The sequence below is a fragment of the Hippocampus guttulatus genome, chromosome 10, assembly GCF_054856545.1.
Source record: "Hippocampus guttulatus isolate MCC_2025c chromosome 10, RoL_Hgut_1.0, whole genome shotgun sequence".
NCBI classification, from domain to species: Eukaryota; Metazoa; Chordata; class Actinopteri; order Syngnathiformes; family Syngnathidae; genus Hippocampus; species Hippocampus guttulatus.
Genome location: NC_141270.1, coordinates 16,286,233 through 16,304,843, shown reverse-complemented (window position 1 = coordinate 16,304,843; position 18,611 = coordinate 16,286,233). Strand labels below are relative to the sequence as shown.

Below are 18,611 nucleotides of genomic sequence, written 5' to 3'. Positions count from 1 at the left end.
TGCATTCCTTGTGGTGTATCCAAAGAAGGTTTGCTCTTGAAAAATGTTGGCTTGATCCTTCTTGCAACAAGTTATGTTCTGTTGTTAGAAATCTTGTGCTCTGATGACATGACAAGTGAGGCATTTTGTTCATTAACCGCACTATGCCATATGCAAAGCCTGAAAGTGAAAGTCAAGTAAAAAAAAGATATTTGGTATAATATTGCATGTGCTCCCACTAATCGAAGCACAGTATTTTCTTTTTTTTTTGGCGGGGAGGAATTTGGAATAAGAATTAAACAGAAAAATCCTCCTTTTTTATACATCTCGGGGGCTGCCATTTTGTCCTGTACTGCCACCTGCTGTCGACTAAAATGAACATCACAAAGCTCAGTTTATGAAACGGCACTTGACCAAAGCCAGAACACACCGGATAAAAATGCCGTACTGCTACACAATGTTACGGCAGGGTTGCAAAGCCGATGTTAATTCTTATGGCGTTTCGAATAAAGTATCGTTGGCACACAGTCATTGTCCTCATGTTTTCGGACACAATAAATTATTGCAAAGAAAAATTTGACTTGATACTTTAAGCTAAATGCTCAGATTGCTATGGTAACTGTGCCTCAAGAGGGCTATCCACATAACAGCTACGAGGACTACTTTTAAATGTTTGACAGATAAAAAAAATAAATACAATTAAGAGAGCTCTGTCCTTGTGTTAATGAGCAGGTGCAATGATTCTTGAAGCATTCCATTTCGATTGTGATGGACAGCATGGTGTGAATTTAAGCCTTTGCGGTGCAGCAGTTATCAAATGTTGCACATTCACACACTGAAACTCTTTCATACCCACTGGGTGATTTAAATTTTTGATGTTTGGCTTGTTAACATTGCCCTACATTTGATCGCAGACAACAAAGCTCCCTCACATTCACTTCAATGTTTCATGAGGGAGCTGTCATTTACATCGAGATAATGCAATTCTCTTGCCTGTTGCAGATAAAACTGGCCATCAATCAAACACAAATGACATCACCGTTTCTCTATATTTTTAATGTCTTAGTGACCTCAAATCAACATTCGTATTTCACAACACAAAAATAGCTTCTATGATTAAATAAAATAAAAAGAAAAACTTGTCTTTTCGAAATCTGTGCCTCAGATGGGGGGCAGGCGCTGAGAAACATGCAACACAGCCAGCTTTCTCAACCGGCTGGATTGATCATTCATGCAATGGGTGTCACTAGGTACTTTGTTATGTCCTTTGACAGTACACTAGGTGCTATAAAAATACTGTTGCGATGAAAAGGGTTGTGCTGTTTAGAAAATACAGTGTTTGGCTATACTCGGGCGTTGCTATTTTGCCTCCCGACACCACATACTTAACCCAGTTTGGGACGATTCAAGGGACAGACAATTTGGGACGATTCAAGGGACAGACAAAAACCCACTTCCGTCCTTGCTTAATCCGTCATTTAAAAAAAAAAAAAAATTCCCGTCCTCCATCCCAAAATTGGGTGTCCGTCCAGGACAGACGGACGAACTGTTCCGTCCCAGGGGTGGAATGCCCATCTCTGCCAGTGATACTTCAGTTAAATCTCTGTACACCTCATAACTAACTGCTGACTTTTAGTGCATATTCTGCTCAAGATGGCCAACACAGCACACCATGCTCATCATATTGCGTATTGCTCATAATCATGAGTCACCTACCCAGAACTAGATGTCTGCCGTAATAATAGTGGCAGGTGGTGAGTCAAGGGCCTGGGCCTTCAATGACTCTTTAAGTGCATTTCATGTATTTGACGATGAATACCATGATCACTAAAGCAAGAAACGCAGTTACCTTTTTCTTCCAATGTCTCCTCCAAACAACTCCAAATCTCTATGCTACAATAGAGCAATTCACGGTCGATATTTATCAATACACAAACTTTAAATAAAATACATCATACTCACGAGTGATGCTCATGCAGACGCAACTGTTACACACATACAGCTCTGAAAGTACCCTAAAAATCAAGTTACAGGTTGAAACAAGTACATTTGGTTGTAGAAGCAAAGTCTACAGCTAAGACAGACTATTAGCTACGGAATAGTGAGCCGCTCAAAACATTTTCCTCATCACCTCATCTGGTAGCTGTACCATGCAGACGTTTAGTTATTGGCAAATACCGACAGAAACAAAGCCGCTTCAACTTTTGCTCATTCTCAGACAATTCCGCATGTCATTACCTGACAGTAATATGGGGAAATAAAGTAGAGACGAACATATTTCACACCCTGCATTAACTGCTGTCTCATTTTCGTTTCAACACAGTTTATTGCCTGCTAAGGTATGAGTAGCACACCTACATTTAAGCATAACATATCATCTGGTTACAAATAAGTAGACAAAAGCATGGCTCTGGATCTTTGTCACAGCCATCGGTCTTTTCATTATTATACTGTACTTTAGGTTTAATGGCTATGTGGGAAGCACCTTAATATAAAGCAGAAATGAATTACTCCCTCATTAAAGTGGCAGAGTGAGATGATGAATTGGGATCAGGTCTAAAAATCATTGCTGTGCAAAACTGATTATCCTAATGAAGAGCCTGGCTTACAACTGAATAACCTCTGGTCTAGCTTGATGCTATCTTGGTGAGTCATGTGGAGAGGAATTTATGACACTCAGGCATGAGGAACAAAGGTATAATATGATAACATACAGTCAAGTGATGAAAACTCAGTGTGCTGCTCTTGGTCTATGTTGATCTTATTTCTAATAAGTCGAAGAAAAGGATAACACTTGCCAATTATTAATACCAGTTTATGTTAAGTTTTACAAATGTTTAGCAAAATTGTTCAACAGTATGTGTGACACACATACTGTTGAACACATTGTGTGTGTATGGGCATGAGTCAACAAGAGATCGTGCGTGAAATGTACAGGACAGTCTGTGTCATTAACGTCATTGCAAGTACGTCCTGACTAAACAGCACAACAAAACGAGCTAACCAAGACAACAAAACAAAGATTACAAATATATATATATTTAACTGTCCTCATTGTGTTACTAAAACACAGTCAACAACTTAGTCGTACAATATTTTGTTCTTAAAATGTCATTATCATGACATTAGACCTTAGCTCGGTAAATTCGTGTAAAGTTGCCCACCTGATCTAGGATTAGCTCTGTCTGACGTCAGTATGTTTTTGGTTTTCTTTCACTTTTCCTTTGTGATGCCACTACAGGAGGGTACTCGTGATGACAAATATAGACTTCAATGTTTTACATTCCCTGTCCGTTTTTTGCCGTGGTCAGCTCATCTCTACAATTGCATGATAGATAATTAATATTTTTATTGAACAACTGATATCACTATGGGGAACAAAAAAAGTTTTGAAAATAATACAACACAGAAGTCAATCGCCATCATGGAATGGAAGTTCCTTCCTTAATTTAGTGTCACTTGAGTTAAAAAAAAAGTTGAATATGATATCAAATAATCACATTTAATTGCAATTGCAGAACATGATCAATACTTGAGTGTCATTTAATAAGAAGATAAGATGAGGAAACCTTTATTTGTCTCACAATGAAGAAATTCCCAATGTACAGCCGCAGAATTATGAAAGGGAGAAAGTAGAAGACAAAACTGTATCAATAAATATAAACATAAAATATCAAATATAAATATAAGCAGAACAGGTGAGTGGGGGTGAGTCCAGGTTTTCAGGTCCGTCTATTCAATAGCCTGACAGCAGTCGGCAGGAATGAGTGGCGGTAACTCTCCTTCTTGCAGCGCGGGTGTATCAGTCTCAGGCTGAAGGAGCTGCCCAGTGCTGTCAGGGTGGCCTGGAGGGGGTGGGAGGATCTGTCCATCATAGCTGTTAGCTTAGCTGACATCCCCCTGTTGCTCACCTCCTCCAGAGTGTCCAGGGAGCAGCCATAATTATTAGCCACCAGGGAAAGCCCACTGTTGGGGATATAAATTATTGATTATGTGGCAATAAAACACTGTCAAGTTGGCAAATGAGTCTTCATATTCTGGAAGCTTCTCCTGAATATCAAAAAAATCCCTCCAAACCTTGGCTACAAAATATATCACCCCCTTCCGGAGGCTGCAGTTATCTGACACTGGCCTGTTCTCCATCCCAAACACCAAACTCAGAAAGTCGTTTGATGCAATGCTGCAGCAGTTATTCCCTAATAACTTGACTATATAAGGAGGCACTTCGTTTTCACTAAACAACCCAAGTCTTTGTGAAGGTTATCATTTGCTTGAACAAAATATACACAACAGGGTAATTCCTGGGGATGAAGAGTACACCAATTTCAAGTAATCAACAAAGAAGTCCGATACTGGGCATTCCATTCAAGTGGCACGAATTCGAAGAATCCACCAAATGGGGGTTGCTAATTTGAATCACATTGGGGACAATCTTCAAATTCAGTCATTGCTGACAATTTGATTTTAGGGATGATGCTGAATCCTGCCATGGTGTGTCTTGAAAATAAAGCCTCTGTTAGTCCTCTTTGGTTCAATCAGTTCTCAACCTTTAAATCTGATTTTCCATGTCAGGGAGCAACTCAGACACAGAGTGCAATGAGTATTCATCTCTGTAGTTTGTATTTGAAAACTGCAAGAAACATCCATCCATTACCCGAACCGCTTATCCTCACTTAGGTCACGGGTGTCCTGAAGCCTATCTCAGCTGTCTTTGGGCGGCAGACCCCATGCATGAAGGTCAGAGCCCGGAATTGAACCCTGGACTTCTGCGCTGTGAGGCAGACTTGCAAACTAGTTGACCGATGTGCTAACCGGTCGATCACCGTGCCACGGCTGCATGAAACATGTCCTTATAATGTCCTGTCAATTATTTGTGTACTCACATTCAGCCATTTTAGATGTGGGAAGCTTTACCTCAGTGTGAATTGTATGTGTGATTATGTGATTCAAAGAGTCCAGTTATACAGTTGAGAACTTGGACCATGCAAAAAAAGGACAGAAAGTAAAATTATAAGGAGAATCTGTCTCATCGACCTTTTACGGTCCAAAAATCAGCAACATTTGATGGCTGTAGGGATGTGGAATGTCACCTGATGGGCAGAAAAGCAGCCTCAGCTGTTGTGCGAAGTTGAAACGTTTTGACCAGATACTGTATAGTAGGGCTCACATTGACACACAGATTGGCTCTGGTACCACTCTACTTAAGAGTGCTCAGACTCTCTGCCACTCTGGAGTTGTGCCAAGCCAATGTGGGCATTCTTTATTTGCCTCCAGCTTGGTGCCTAAATGTTGCCGTTCACTGCCCTAGTGGACAGGAGGTTAACCTATCTCTGTGTTTGGGTGGGGGGACGCGGCCTGATTGTTATGTGTGCCTTTGCAACAAACTCAAGAGTACCCACCCTTTTTTGGACTCTTTGAAGGGGGAGGATGGGGAGTACTTTTGCTGGGGACCCTCCAGTTCGAACATGAGACTTCAATGCTCACATGGGCAATGACAGTGAGATCTGAGAGGATGTGATTGGGACGGGCTCACAGACCAGAAACCGAGCGGTGTGCTTTGTACATCTGTGCTTGTCACAGATTGTCATATCATGTTCAAACATAAAGGTGTCCTTACTATGTACACGTAGAACCAGGATGGCCGTGGAACATTGGACCAGCTCAATGCTCCGCAGTTCCCTGGAGAATGCAGAGGAGTTACCCCAACCAGTCAACATGTGCTTTGTGGACATATTTGACGATTTTATGTTGCAAATTTGGGCATGGGTGAGGAATTAAGGAGGTGGTTTGGTGCCCTCTGTTTTACATCTCTGCTTTTTTCAGGTGATGTGATTCTCTGAGTTTCATTAACCAGCGATCTTCAACTCACACTGGAGCGGTTCGCGGCCAAGTGTGAAGCGCTTTGGACGAGAATCAGCACATGCAAAACTGAGACCAGTTTCCTCGGTTGGAAAAGGTGAAGTGCCCTCTTCAGGTTTGAGATGAGACTCTGCCCCAAGTGGAGGAGTTCAAGAATGTTGGAGTCTTGTTCACATGTGAGGGAAAAATGGAGCGATCAAAAGGTGGATCAGTGCAGAGGTCACAAGGTGTGAGTCGTGACCGAAAGAATAAAATCGCAGTTACAAGCAGTCGAAATGAGTTTCCTCTGTAGGGTGGCTAGGCTGAGCGTGTTCTCTCTTCGCGATTGACGAGAAGCTTGGCCACCCGAGAGGGGCTCAGAGTAGACCCGCTGGTCCGTCGCATCGAGAGGAACCAGGTGATGTGGCTTGGACATCTGGTAACAATGCCTCCTGGTCCCCTCCCTTGTGAGGTGATACATGCGCTGGACCACTGAAGCGGCTTGGGAGAGAGAAGTGATTTTCTTGAAGTTGAGCATGACTATGCTTTATAGAAATGGCAGGGTGACTCAAGAACATGTCCTTTATCAGGTTAGAAGTTGAATCACGATGTCATTTGGTCGGTTAAGCTAAATCTGTGTTCTCCTGAATCGTGACACCGATTGGCAAGGGTTTTGAAGTTCATTCTGTACATGTGCAGGGCATGGGTATTCTATGGTTGCAATTAGACAGAAACATTGTCCATTTACGGGAAAGACTCCCACAGAGCAGTTACAGCCCCTGGGGGAAGCATTTATCCTTTCGTAAAAGAGCCTCATTGCTGACTGTCATAAACTAGAAACACAAAAAGATTGCGGATAGTAAAATTAACATGTGCTGTAAATATGCCAGCCGCGTTAATTAATGAATTGCTAACAAAACTAATGAGTACCATGTTACACATGTAAGAATACAAGAGTGTATACAATGGAACACACTGATTCGCAAATATAAATATGCTTCATTAACATTTGGACACAGCTTTGTAAAATGAAGTTGAGCCAGAATAACAATATTGGGGCAAACCAGTGCAATTGCCATGTGTACGACCGAATGAGTCTGTGGAGTTGTGTTTTACTCATTTTGTACTCATTAGCCGCACCTGCTCATTTGACCATTAATAATGCTATTATTACATGTCATACCTTCGTCACATCCCGGCTCGATTACTGCAATGCCCTTTACTCTAGAGTCAGCCAATCCTCCATTAAGCGTCTCCAGCTGGTCCATAACGCTGCTGCTCGCCTCTTGACTGGTACTCGTAAGAGGGAGCACATAACTCCTACTCTGGCATCCCTTCACTGGCTACCTACACATTTTAGAGTTATTTTCAAGATCCTATTATTTGTTTTCAAATCTGTAAATGACCTTGCGCCACCTTACCTCTCTGAGCTCATCCACCCCTACACACCTGCCTGGCGCCTCGGGTCTGCAAACCAGACTTTATTAGAAGTACCAAGAACTAAACTGAGGCTCAGAGGGGATCGAGCATTTTCCGTTGTTGGTCCCTCTCTCTGGAATGACCTCCCACTGAACATTCGGCAAGCCCCCTCGCTGCCCATGTTTAAAACCCGCCTCAAAACTCACTTGTATTTTTGGCATTTGACTCAGCATGACTCAGATTTGATCTTGGTTTTGCTGTTCAGTGCTTTCTACGGTCTTTGTTACTGATTTGTTGCTTTACTGTTGTATATGTTAGTTGCTCCATGTACAGCACTTTGTGTGCAGCGATGGCTGTTTGAAAGTGCTCTATGAATACAGTTGAGTTGAGTCATTCTAAATATTTAATGACATTCTTTCATGCAAAAACACTGATCATGTTCATGATTTCTTACGATAAATAGGAAACAGATAAATATCAATATGCTACACTTTTGCCTTGATAAATCTTTACTAGTATTCACGTTTTCAAATGATTTCTACACTATTCCGAGGAAATCAGAACGTCCCATCACCGGTGAGCTATTTATAGCACAGGCCCACGGGCTACTCATGTGCCCCTTGGATGCCACCTGGTGTCTGCTGGCATCACGTTAGTGACGCCTGATCTAGAGTATTATCTATAAAGCACATTAAGCACATGTGCTTGTTGAGATCATCTTGAGTTTCTGGCCAAAATGTCTGAACATTCACATTTCAAACGAATCATTACACAAATGCATTCCTCCAATGAAGATGTGCAGCATTTTCAGGACTGTTAGATTTAAAGAGACAGTAGGTTCTGCTATTGACAAAGGGATATGCAAAGCTGTGAAGGAGGAAGAGGTGAGAACAAGAAGGACTCAGACAGCTGTCACACTAACATGCGCCTCGCTCTGTGAATGAAGCAGGGCTCGGATAGGGTTGTTACTAAGATGGGGGGTGAGGGGGGTTGGGAGCAAGCACACAGCTGCCACAGAGCTGCCACTCATGTGTTATCATGTCCTTTCATCTGGACTGCCTAATGGGCCAGAGGACACTGTGGTCTTTAGCCCCAACCAGTGCAGGCGCAAACATTTTTGAGGCCCTGAGCAGAATTTGCTTTGGCGCTTCCCACTCCTATCACCATGCTCCCATGGTGTCACCCGTGCTTGATTACTACTGATACCCTTTTATAGTGGATACAGAATTGTGATGTTTGTGTCACCTCTTTCATTTATTTCATTTGTGAAACAAAAACATATTTATATTCATGCTTCTTGGGGGCACGAAGTAGCCATTGAGGTCGCTTATGCATCAGCATCTGGCCGTAACATAAGCGCTTTACAATTTTTTTCAGTGCAACCTAAGCTGTTCATCCACTTATTTCCAATACTGCTTTTCCCAAGTATTTTGGGTCATTGGGAGATGAATCCAATCCCAACTGACCGTGAACAATAGTCAGTTTGTATCCGGGACTTGTCACCAATCAATCAAAGAGTGTATACATCAGACAACCATCCACACTATAACCCTCACATTCATTATGCAAAGCGGAATTTAACCAGCCTTTGAAAAGTGGTTGAATGTCAATGTAAATTTAAATGTCACACGATGCAGTAACTTCACTCATTCGGACACTACCGATTAAGCAGCTTTCACTTTCCCCATTGAAAGCGGCGACAATAAAGAAAATACAACACTGACATCTAGTGGACGAACTGAGTTCAGCTGGGAGGTAAATATCCATCCGTTTATCCATCTATTGCCTCTATACCGTCTTCCGCACCTTTTCTGAGTGGAAAATGAACTCTATATACATAGTGTAGCCATAATTATGCATTTGTACAAATGTATTGTACCTAAATTCAATCATACATACAGTATAAACAAACACTACCAGGCAAAACCTTGGACAGACTTTCTTGTGCTATTGAGTGAGAAACTGTTTTCAAACATGCATAAATAATGTTCACCCAGTACATACAACAAAAACATGCTTCGACAAAAAGATACTTTGACAGTTCGCTAGAAGAGGCGAAAGTTGTTGGATGACTCGTGGTTGCTTTGCCATTATAACCTTTCTGCTCACAATATGCCCTGAGCATCCAACAGTTCCTGGCTAAGAAGAACATCACTGTGCTGGAGCAACTTCCCTGCTCACCCAAGCTGGCTACGCGTATTTCTTTTCCCTTCTCAACTTCAAAAGAGTCATCGAGGTGACCTATTTTGAAGACATGGACGACATCAAGCTGGATGTGATGACAGAATTGTGGCGGCTCCAGAAAGAATCCTTCCAGGAGTGCATGAAAGTGTAATAGGAAAGGCTGGGAAAGTATGTTAGACTCCGGCGAGATTACTTCAAAGGGGAAACTTTGTGGTCTGTATTTTGAAATATGTCTGTTCTGAAACACCTTAGACATTCATTCATTACAGACAAAATGCTGATGCATGTTATAGCAGACATCAATAATTGCACTGAAAACTACAAAGTATTTGCATATACTGTATGTGTACAGTCATACTCACGAAATTTGAATATACAGTGGAACCTCGAATTAATTAACGGATCCCGATTTAACGCATTTCCAATTTAACCAACAGAACATAATCACCAGTCCACTCAAAGCGTTTCTTTGTACAATAGCTTCACAGTCTGATAGTTACAGTCTTTTTTTTCTATTGGCACGACTGTGGTGCAATCAACAGACTTTATTACCAAAGAGCCTATGTGGCAGCCGTGTTGGCAGAAACGATGTTCCAATTTTAGCATATCGTTGAAGTAGGAACGCACCACAACAGGTGTGAATCGACCTTTGCATACCTATGGCAGCTTACTCACGATAATGCCTTGTGTAGATCCCTCTGGAACATTTTATCTGACGGGAGCATGGAGCTGCCAATCTGGAGTAAAATCATTTCGACTGTCAAACTAATTGAATACTTGTAGGCTAAATGCTGAAAGGTATTGACATAAGCATAGCCTTTGGCCTACATTTGATCAATTTGTTCGAAAGTTAAGTAAACATTGTTTTTTCATAATGTGTGTGGTTGTATTGTGTCTGCAATGTATGTTTGGCAATTTTTCCCATAATGCCACAGGATATTGGCTTGCATGCGTATACCACGTGGCATTATGGGGGGAAAAAATGTCAAACAGAAAACTTGCACTGCAGACATAATAAATCATAAAAATTACGAATAAACTGTTTACTTAACTTTCAAACATATTGGTGTAAAGTAGGCCAAATGCAAAAAACAAAAAAAAAACACTTTTTTTTTTTTTACTTGCTCATGCACAAGTCAATACCCAGTGGCACTGGAAAAAAGGTTTTTAGCGCTTAACCCAGGGGTAGGAAACTCCAGTTCCTCGTGAGCCATATCTTGCCTGTTTTTGATCTTTCCCTATTCCAACACGCCGAATTCAATTGATCGTGATCGTTTCAGGCTTCTTCAGAGCTTGATGATGAGCTGATCGTTTGATATGTTCCCTAGTGGAGTTACCTATCCCTGTACGTACCCTGACCTACAAGTAGATGCAAATGCGTTGAGGAAAAAGCAAGAAGGAGAGAGAAAGAAAAAAAAGAGAGAACAAGAGAAAGAAAGAGAAAAAGAAAAAGGATTTTGTTTTCTATTGCCCGTTTTTGGCAACAAAGTGCTTGATTTTAAAGGCTTTATTGTCTTAAATGGCTTTATTGGACGACCCCTTCCACCATAAATGCATAAACCGAGGTTCCACTGTATAATCATATCTATAGTATTACTACATGTTTGTTTAATATCGACAACAATGTCAACTGAACGATTCAAATGGAAAAAATAAAGAAATAAATGCTAGGTCAGATGCTGGCAATGTCACTACATTGGATCGTTCCCACACTACAAAATGGCTTTTTCTTTTTTTTTTTTTTTTTAATTAAAAAAACAAACAAACTGATTAACACTTAAGACATACCTGTATGGTCCAAAGCAGGGTGTGTAAGTGGCATGGCTTTGTCATGTGAGTAAACATCGGGTGACATCAAATACAATCGAGACAGCTTGTCATTATAAAAGAGAAAACAGGTTTTGAGTCCTCTGTGGGTTCCCCCCCCCCCCCCCCCCCATTCAATTCAGTTCATTAGAACATGCAATGTGGACAATGCTTCATTGTAGTACTGTGTTTCACGCCACTCTCAAAGTATGCACGCGTCTGAAACACATTTTCAGATTTGGAACCCTTTCCACTGGGAATGCAATATAAATGAACTGACCTCAATACCGACAAAGTGCAAATAATGACGCTGGTCAACAGACCTGGAGAAAACAAGAAGCAAAAAGTCACATTCAAAAAGACAAGGCAAATACAAACTGAAATTGCTTGTCTCAAAAGGACAAGAGAATCAAATCGCGACAAATACCAACCGAGAATAAGTTACCAAACAAAATGACAATAATAACTGTGAGGCATCTGTAGCTCACTACTTTTACTTGAGGTGGGGGGTCGGGGGTGGGGGGTAATGTTAATGTTGATGGATAAAAACACATTCACGTTCTGAAAGTTCAAAATGAGTGAATCGAGCTTTCATTTTTATACTCCCATATTTATCGTTCACATAAACCTGTTCTGGGTATAAAAAAAAATATATATATATATATACTGTATTTGGGAAATTTTTATCTGAGTAGTCGCATTTGTTTGTTTTGGTGGATTTAGAGGATTTTCATACTTTGTATTGGTTACTGGAACTTTTTAAGTGTGGGAATGATTGCACGGTTACGTAATAGACAACAATGTTGATTAGCTTTCAGTCCAAGCTAATTTCCGTGAATGTCTTGTTTTGCTCAAAACAAAGAAAATGCGTCTACTTAAATGGAGGGCAAATTTGAAATTACGTTTGAGAGGCTGAAATCGGACGATTTTGGCTTTTTTAAAAGCTCGCTGGCAAGAGCGACAACAACGGTTAGACTCATTGACAAGTGCAACTCGGTGGCTTGGTGATGCTTCTTCTATGAGTGAATAAAAATGATGCTTTTACTCCATCTTCGTGGGAATTCGCGTAGTCATACCTTTCATAAGGTAAACCCTCATTTTCCAAAAAAAGTGCCAGAGTGTTTTTAGTGAAGTGTGCGAACCACTTTTGGGCCCAGCAGACAATCACTCGTGTCGTGTACGTACTCCGTGGTATACCCGAAATAGAGTTGTATTACAAAAGACTGTACTTCACAATTCACAATTCACTCTTTTGTTTGCTTTTTACATGTATAATTATTTGTCTTGACTTCACTCAAGCTCGTTTTATACTTTTGAGTGTTTGCTGTACTAAATTGTTGGTTACTAGGAGACGGTTTCAACACTGACGTTAACCCCAAATTACATAAACACATTGGAAGAGAAGATTCCGTTATGATTCTTAAAGTAAACATCTGCTGAGCCCAAGGTGGAACAATTTTGTCATTTTCAGTCGGGCTGCGGCCCCAGTTAAAGCCAATTAAAGCCCTTTTCAGATGGGACCTTTACAGAAGGCTGTGGAGAGAAGCATGAAGCGGGGATTGTTTTCCATTCTGGCACCAAACGTTTCCTAGATACACTCAGGCCTGTTTTCAGCACCTTCAGGAGATTTCTGTTTGACATGGAGCAAAAAGGGCCTAATCCTCTTGGTTTATATTTAGTACAGACCTCTCATTACAGTCTGACTCACACTTGACTTACCGCCAGTTATAATTGAAAAGAATAGAGAGCTAGGTAGGAGACACGAGCGCAATAACCTGAACTCTGTTTTGCATGCATTGATAATATGGTAATTGTTTTCTGGAGAGCAGCCGGTGACAAACACAGTATATTTCAGAATCTGTTTTTAAAGCTCCGTACTCTCCACTCTGTACTCTTCATCATATCACCGAAACAAGACCTTATCTTTATGAGACAAACAATGTTTACCTTTCTGGTCAAGTATGAATTTACTTGGAATGCAATAGTACCAGATGTTCATAAAAGTTCAAACAAAAACCTAGCAGTCGAAACGTCATAATGCATGACATCAGCATTTCTCAAGAAACCGAATGTTGTGCTAATACTGACCGCTATTTGGACCTCTTCATAATTCTCTCAACCTTGACTCGACCTCAGCGCCAGGTCCAGGTGAAGATAAACTTCATATGCGATGCTGCCACAACCATGTTTCACTGTGGGTACTCAATTGTTTTGGTAATGAGCTGTTTTATGTTCATGCCAAAACAGGTCTTTTGGAATAATACAGTAGAATCATGAATCTGGAATAGTACAGTAGAAAAACAAATTCAGAAATCTCCTGAAGGTGCTGAAATACTCAATTTCACATCTTAAGGATGATTTAGAACCTTCAATTAACCTGACATCCATGGTTTGGGGATGTGGGAGGAAACTGGAGTACTGGGAGAAAACCTTCGCAAGTTCCTCCTGCTGTTTATAGGTGCTGTATATGCTTGAGTAAACTGAATATATATATATATATATATATATATATATATTTTTTTTTAAGTCTATAAAATACTGACAACATAACTCTCAAATTGCAAACATAAATATTGCCATGAATAATACATAAAGAAAATTAAGAATGGTAAAAATACTAATAAGGTCTCGTGGGGTTTTGGGGGGGGGGGGCAGGAGGGGGTGCTTACCTAGATTTTTTTTAATGGATTGCTGGTGTTAGGCGGAATCCTCACAACTCCAAAATCGGCACTCAATCGCCAGGAGACCACAGAAATATGCTTGTTCAAATATTGACATTGCGTCATCAAAGACAGCACGGCATTTTCAACACTTTGAATAGGTTTGCAAAAATAACACCCACACGTGTGGACTGACTAGTATAGATATGTGAAAAACTACAAAATGTACCAAATTGGAATTTTACCGAGAATGTTACAGCAGGGGTCACCAACGTGGTACCCACGGGCAAGGAAGTAGCCCCCAAGGACCACATGAGTACACCTAGAGCTTGTTCTAAATATAGCTTACCAGTGATGGGAGATTGTGATTGTCTTTGAAGGTTGTAGATGTGATTATTTGAACGAGTGAAAATTGGCAGAAACTTAAAGAAAGGAAGTGCATATTAGTCGTTATCTAGTTCCTAATTATTGTGTGAAATTATTAAGATGATCACTGTCTTCACAAAAACGAATATTAGAATTAATTATTAATTAACATTAATAACATGAACTCATTCAAGGCCAGCCTAGGTAAAATGGATATTCGACATCTATAGCCGTCAATGGCAGGGAATGCGTTCAAGGCAATTTGAGCAAATTTGTTATCTTATCAATGTGGATGAAATTGGTAGCACCTTGCGTCTATCAGTACCCAAGAAGTAGCTCTCAGCTTCAAAAAGGTTAGTGACCCCAATGTAGTATAGTATAGGATAGGATAGGATAGTATTCATATTCATGGAAGTAGTTTATTCTCCTAAGATTTTGAACTCTAACAGTTGCAAATCCTAGCTGTCAGTCTCCATTGAATTAAAATGGGTCATTGCCAACCTCGTTCAGAAAATAACTGACCTTTGTATCACAGGACCAATATGCTCCAATTTAATTGGTAAGGGAGGATAAATGAGTCCGTGCGACATTATAAAGCACCCAGTGGGAGCTCCAAAATAGGCTTCATCACAGTGGGATTCACTCTGGCTGCAAGAGCGGTAGAGAAATATGTCAGCAATTTGGGGGTCCAATCAAAACAGAAAAGAACTGACCCCACAGAAATAGCAGGGTGGGCGGAGTTAAGTCATGCCTCCAGCTTGGGACCTTTCATGGCCTTCGAAATCCTTGTATGTTCAAGTCTCTGCTGGGAGGGCACAGTACTATTTCCACGTATTGTAAATTTCAAGGCTTAGTTAGTTTCAAACTACTAAGTATTTTTTCAAAAACATCTATTACACCTCAAATGTGAACATTTAAGGCCCACGTACTTTAAAACTACTTCTGGCAAATTAGACAACAACATGACTTGAAATAGAATTGCGTTTCAAAATTTCAACGAGCTTTTCTAGACTCCATGTTTCAGTGGCTTCAATTGGTACACACAAGGTACACAAGGGCTGAGATCGGGGCTCTTCAGATTGATCTAATGTTTTCTTCTTTGGCATTCTTGTGTATTTTTAGCTTAATGTTTTGGGTCATTATCCAGTTGAATTTCTTGTGGCTGCCACCAAGCTTTTACACACTGTGCAGCACATTTCAATGCCTTGATAGTTTTGAGATGTCATGAACCTTGCACATACTCAAGACAACCAGGGCCAAATTCACAAAGAATGAACTGTGGCCACTGATAGCGCTTCGTTTGCACCCGCGGTTTGCCCCATCTTAACATCATGAGATGCCAGCACAAACATGCCCACAAAGTTTGGCAGCGGAGTGCCCTCGATGTCCTCCTAGTTGCAATAAACCACACATGGCAAAGTATAAATGTTGGTTTTACACCAGTAACACTGTGGCGGAACAATGGCAGAAGAGAAAGATGAAATTTTCACAATGTGAGCTTGGAGTCCTGACCCAAGAGGGGCGGATTGGACTGTCAGAAAACTGTTATCATTTGTCACCAAAATTCACATGGACGTCTCTATGCATGCCCACATCAAGTTCTGAAAGGATCGCCTCACCATTTTGAATTTAATGGACATAAGCATCTTCATCATGAAGCAACATTAAGGTCAAGTCAGTGCATGTGGAGAGGAAGGCGTCAATATCCAAAAAAATCGAAAATCTTTATCATTAAATCTTATCATTTTTATATTTAAACAGATTGATGTAGTCACAGGCAGAGATTTCCAGATTAGCTTCGGCAATTATTGATCACAGTTTTCTGACATCAAGTGACGATTTAATCAACATCGACGGGGAGAAAAAGGCTCAATGTCCATAAAATCTCAAATAAGGCGGTGATTGTTTTTGATATTTTCCAAAGTTGAAGTGGACATGAGGAAAGATGTGCAGATGAATAGTCAGAACGATTGGTCATACCGGTAGTTTTCTGACATGATCCGACGTTGAACCTTTTTACATGAAGCGTTTGAAACCCATTGCTCAGAACTCCAAGCAAGAAACACAATGGCTTCCCCTTCGAAATATTCACCCACGAGCACGCCTGGCATGACAATGCCTTCTTCGTGCCACAATCGTGGCTGCCATGATCAGGTTCCCACACAGCAGCGCCAAGTTTATAGCAACTTCTTCAAGACTTATTTGCTTTACTCACTTGCATGTGGCTGTTAGCGCTGGTAGTGAATTACTGAATTATCAATGAGCCTAACTTGCATAGGGGTGGGCAATTTTTCAGGCAAATATATGAACATTACCTCATTGAAATCTGCGCAAATAACACCGGAATAGCGATACACAACCTGCTTGGCAGCACAGTTTGTGAATCATTTCACATCTGTGCGTGCTTTGTAAATTAGATGTGATGTGTTTGCTCCATTTTTACCATTTTTACGCACAATACTTTAGTGAATTCGGTCCCCAGTGTGAGCTGTGGAAAAACAGTCCCAGAATATATTACCCACTCCATGTTTCACAGTATGTAGTGTATTCTTTGTGTGCTTTGTCTTTATTTTTGCATCAGTAAACACAGCGTGAATTTGAGGAAATTGTCAAAGGGCATTATTCAAGATCTTTTATTCATTCATTAATCTTCCGAACCGCTTTATCCACACTCGGGTCACGGGGGGTGCTGGAGCCTATCCCAGCTGTCTTCGGGCAGTAGGCGGGGGACACCCCGAATTGGTTGCTAGCCAATCGCAGGGCACACAGAGACGAACAACCACGCACGCCCACACTCACACCACTGGACAATTTAGAGTGATCAATCAGCCTGCCGTGCATGTTTTTGGAATGTGGGAGGAAACCGGAGCATCCGGAGAAAACCCACGCAGGCCCGGGGAGAACATGCAAACTCCACACAGGGAGGCCGGAGCTGGAATTGAACCCGGGACCTCTGCACTGTGAAATTGACGTGCTAACCACTGGACTTCCGGGCCGCCCAAGATCTTTTATGATGATGATTTTTTTTTTCAGGTTTATGTCTGAAACAGGGAAAATATTCTGCAAGTGAGTATACTTCAAATACGATTTAGCAGAGTTTCCTTTCAGTGATATGAACTTGCCCTCTTATTGTCTGACAAAGCTCAAAGTCAGCTGAGAAAATCCAGCTCACCCTTGATCCTAAAGAGGACAAGTGGTACAGAAGATGGATGGATGGATGGGTCTCTTCCCACCCATCAAGACTGAAATCATGCAACCTTTTTTTTTTAATGTGTGTGCGCTGGCTATTTCCAAAAATGTGTCCATAAGCAAGCTAGTTATTCAGAATTTTGCAGTATCGTGACATCATAATCTAGATGATTTACAAAATACTGCCCACATACAGCGACGCTCCCCCCGTGATTTGGCTGCTCAGTTGGTTGAAGAGCTGCCATTTTCTTTCCTTGAAAGTGACATCATGAATACATATAGTCTTCTGGACTGCAATACAATTGAAGAACATCACTTGAGAATTGTAGCACCATTAAAAAAACATTTCATTGAAAAGGGCTGAATGTGGAGTACTTAATTACTGGTAATTTTTCCACTTGTGTTTACAAATGTATTCACATAGTATGGAAATGCTGTTTTGAGATAATTCAGTAATCCAGTAAAAAAAAAAAAGAAAATCTCTCTCTGGAGACATCGAGCGCATCTCATCTACTGTATATGAGTGATGCTTGTACATAGCAGCAGACAAAAAACAAACAAGCAAAAGAAAAAGCGTTACTTAATTCACATCTGAAACCATACTTATTTGCAGGCATGAGAATGCCAGATTATTTCCAAATTGTCCTAATCTGAGACAAGTCATTTTTAAGTACTGGTGACACGGGAGGGGGATGGGGGGTAGAAGTGTACAGCTGCTTGCTGTCTGGAATTCCAACTAATTTTTTTTCCATTTCCCAGTGTGCAGAAGGTGGAGTTTCTATTGTGTGCGTGCGCGTGTGTGTGTGTGCTTGTGCATGTGTGTGTGTGTATGCCTGTGTGTGTGCGTGTGTGTGTATGCGTGTGTGTGTGCGTGTGTGTGTGTGTGTGTGTGTGCGTGTGTGTGTGTGAGAGTGGAACCTCTTTATCAGCACACAAGACACACACTCCCACGCACATAAACATGCACACAGGCACACAAACCCACACAGATACACAGTCGTTGCATTTCCCGCTGGGATATCCTGCCTGCAACTAAGAGTGTAGTATTTACTGACTGTTAAGCAACACATTGCCTCTACTCTTATCTGTGTGCACAGACTTCCAGGACTGTATTTGTCCTGTTATTTTTAGGACTATTTCCACTTTGTCTGCCTTCAAGCTGTTTAATTA

General features: G+C 41.0%; 1 long non-coding RNA gene across 1 annotated transcript; it reads right to left on the bottom strand.

Annotated features, from left to right (window-relative positions):
- Positions 1–3,453: 3,453 nt before the first annotated feature.
- LOC147199447 (uncharacterized) lies at positions 3,454–7,327 on the bottom strand. The gene is made up of 3 exons (XR_015102155.1): positions 7,239–7,327; positions 7,001–7,164; positions 3,454–3,945 (listed from the first exon to the last, which is right to left on the bottom strand). It is a non-coding gene; the product is annotated as an uncharacterized LOC147199447 (long non-coding RNA).
- Positions 7,328–18,611: the final 11,284 nt, after the last annotated feature.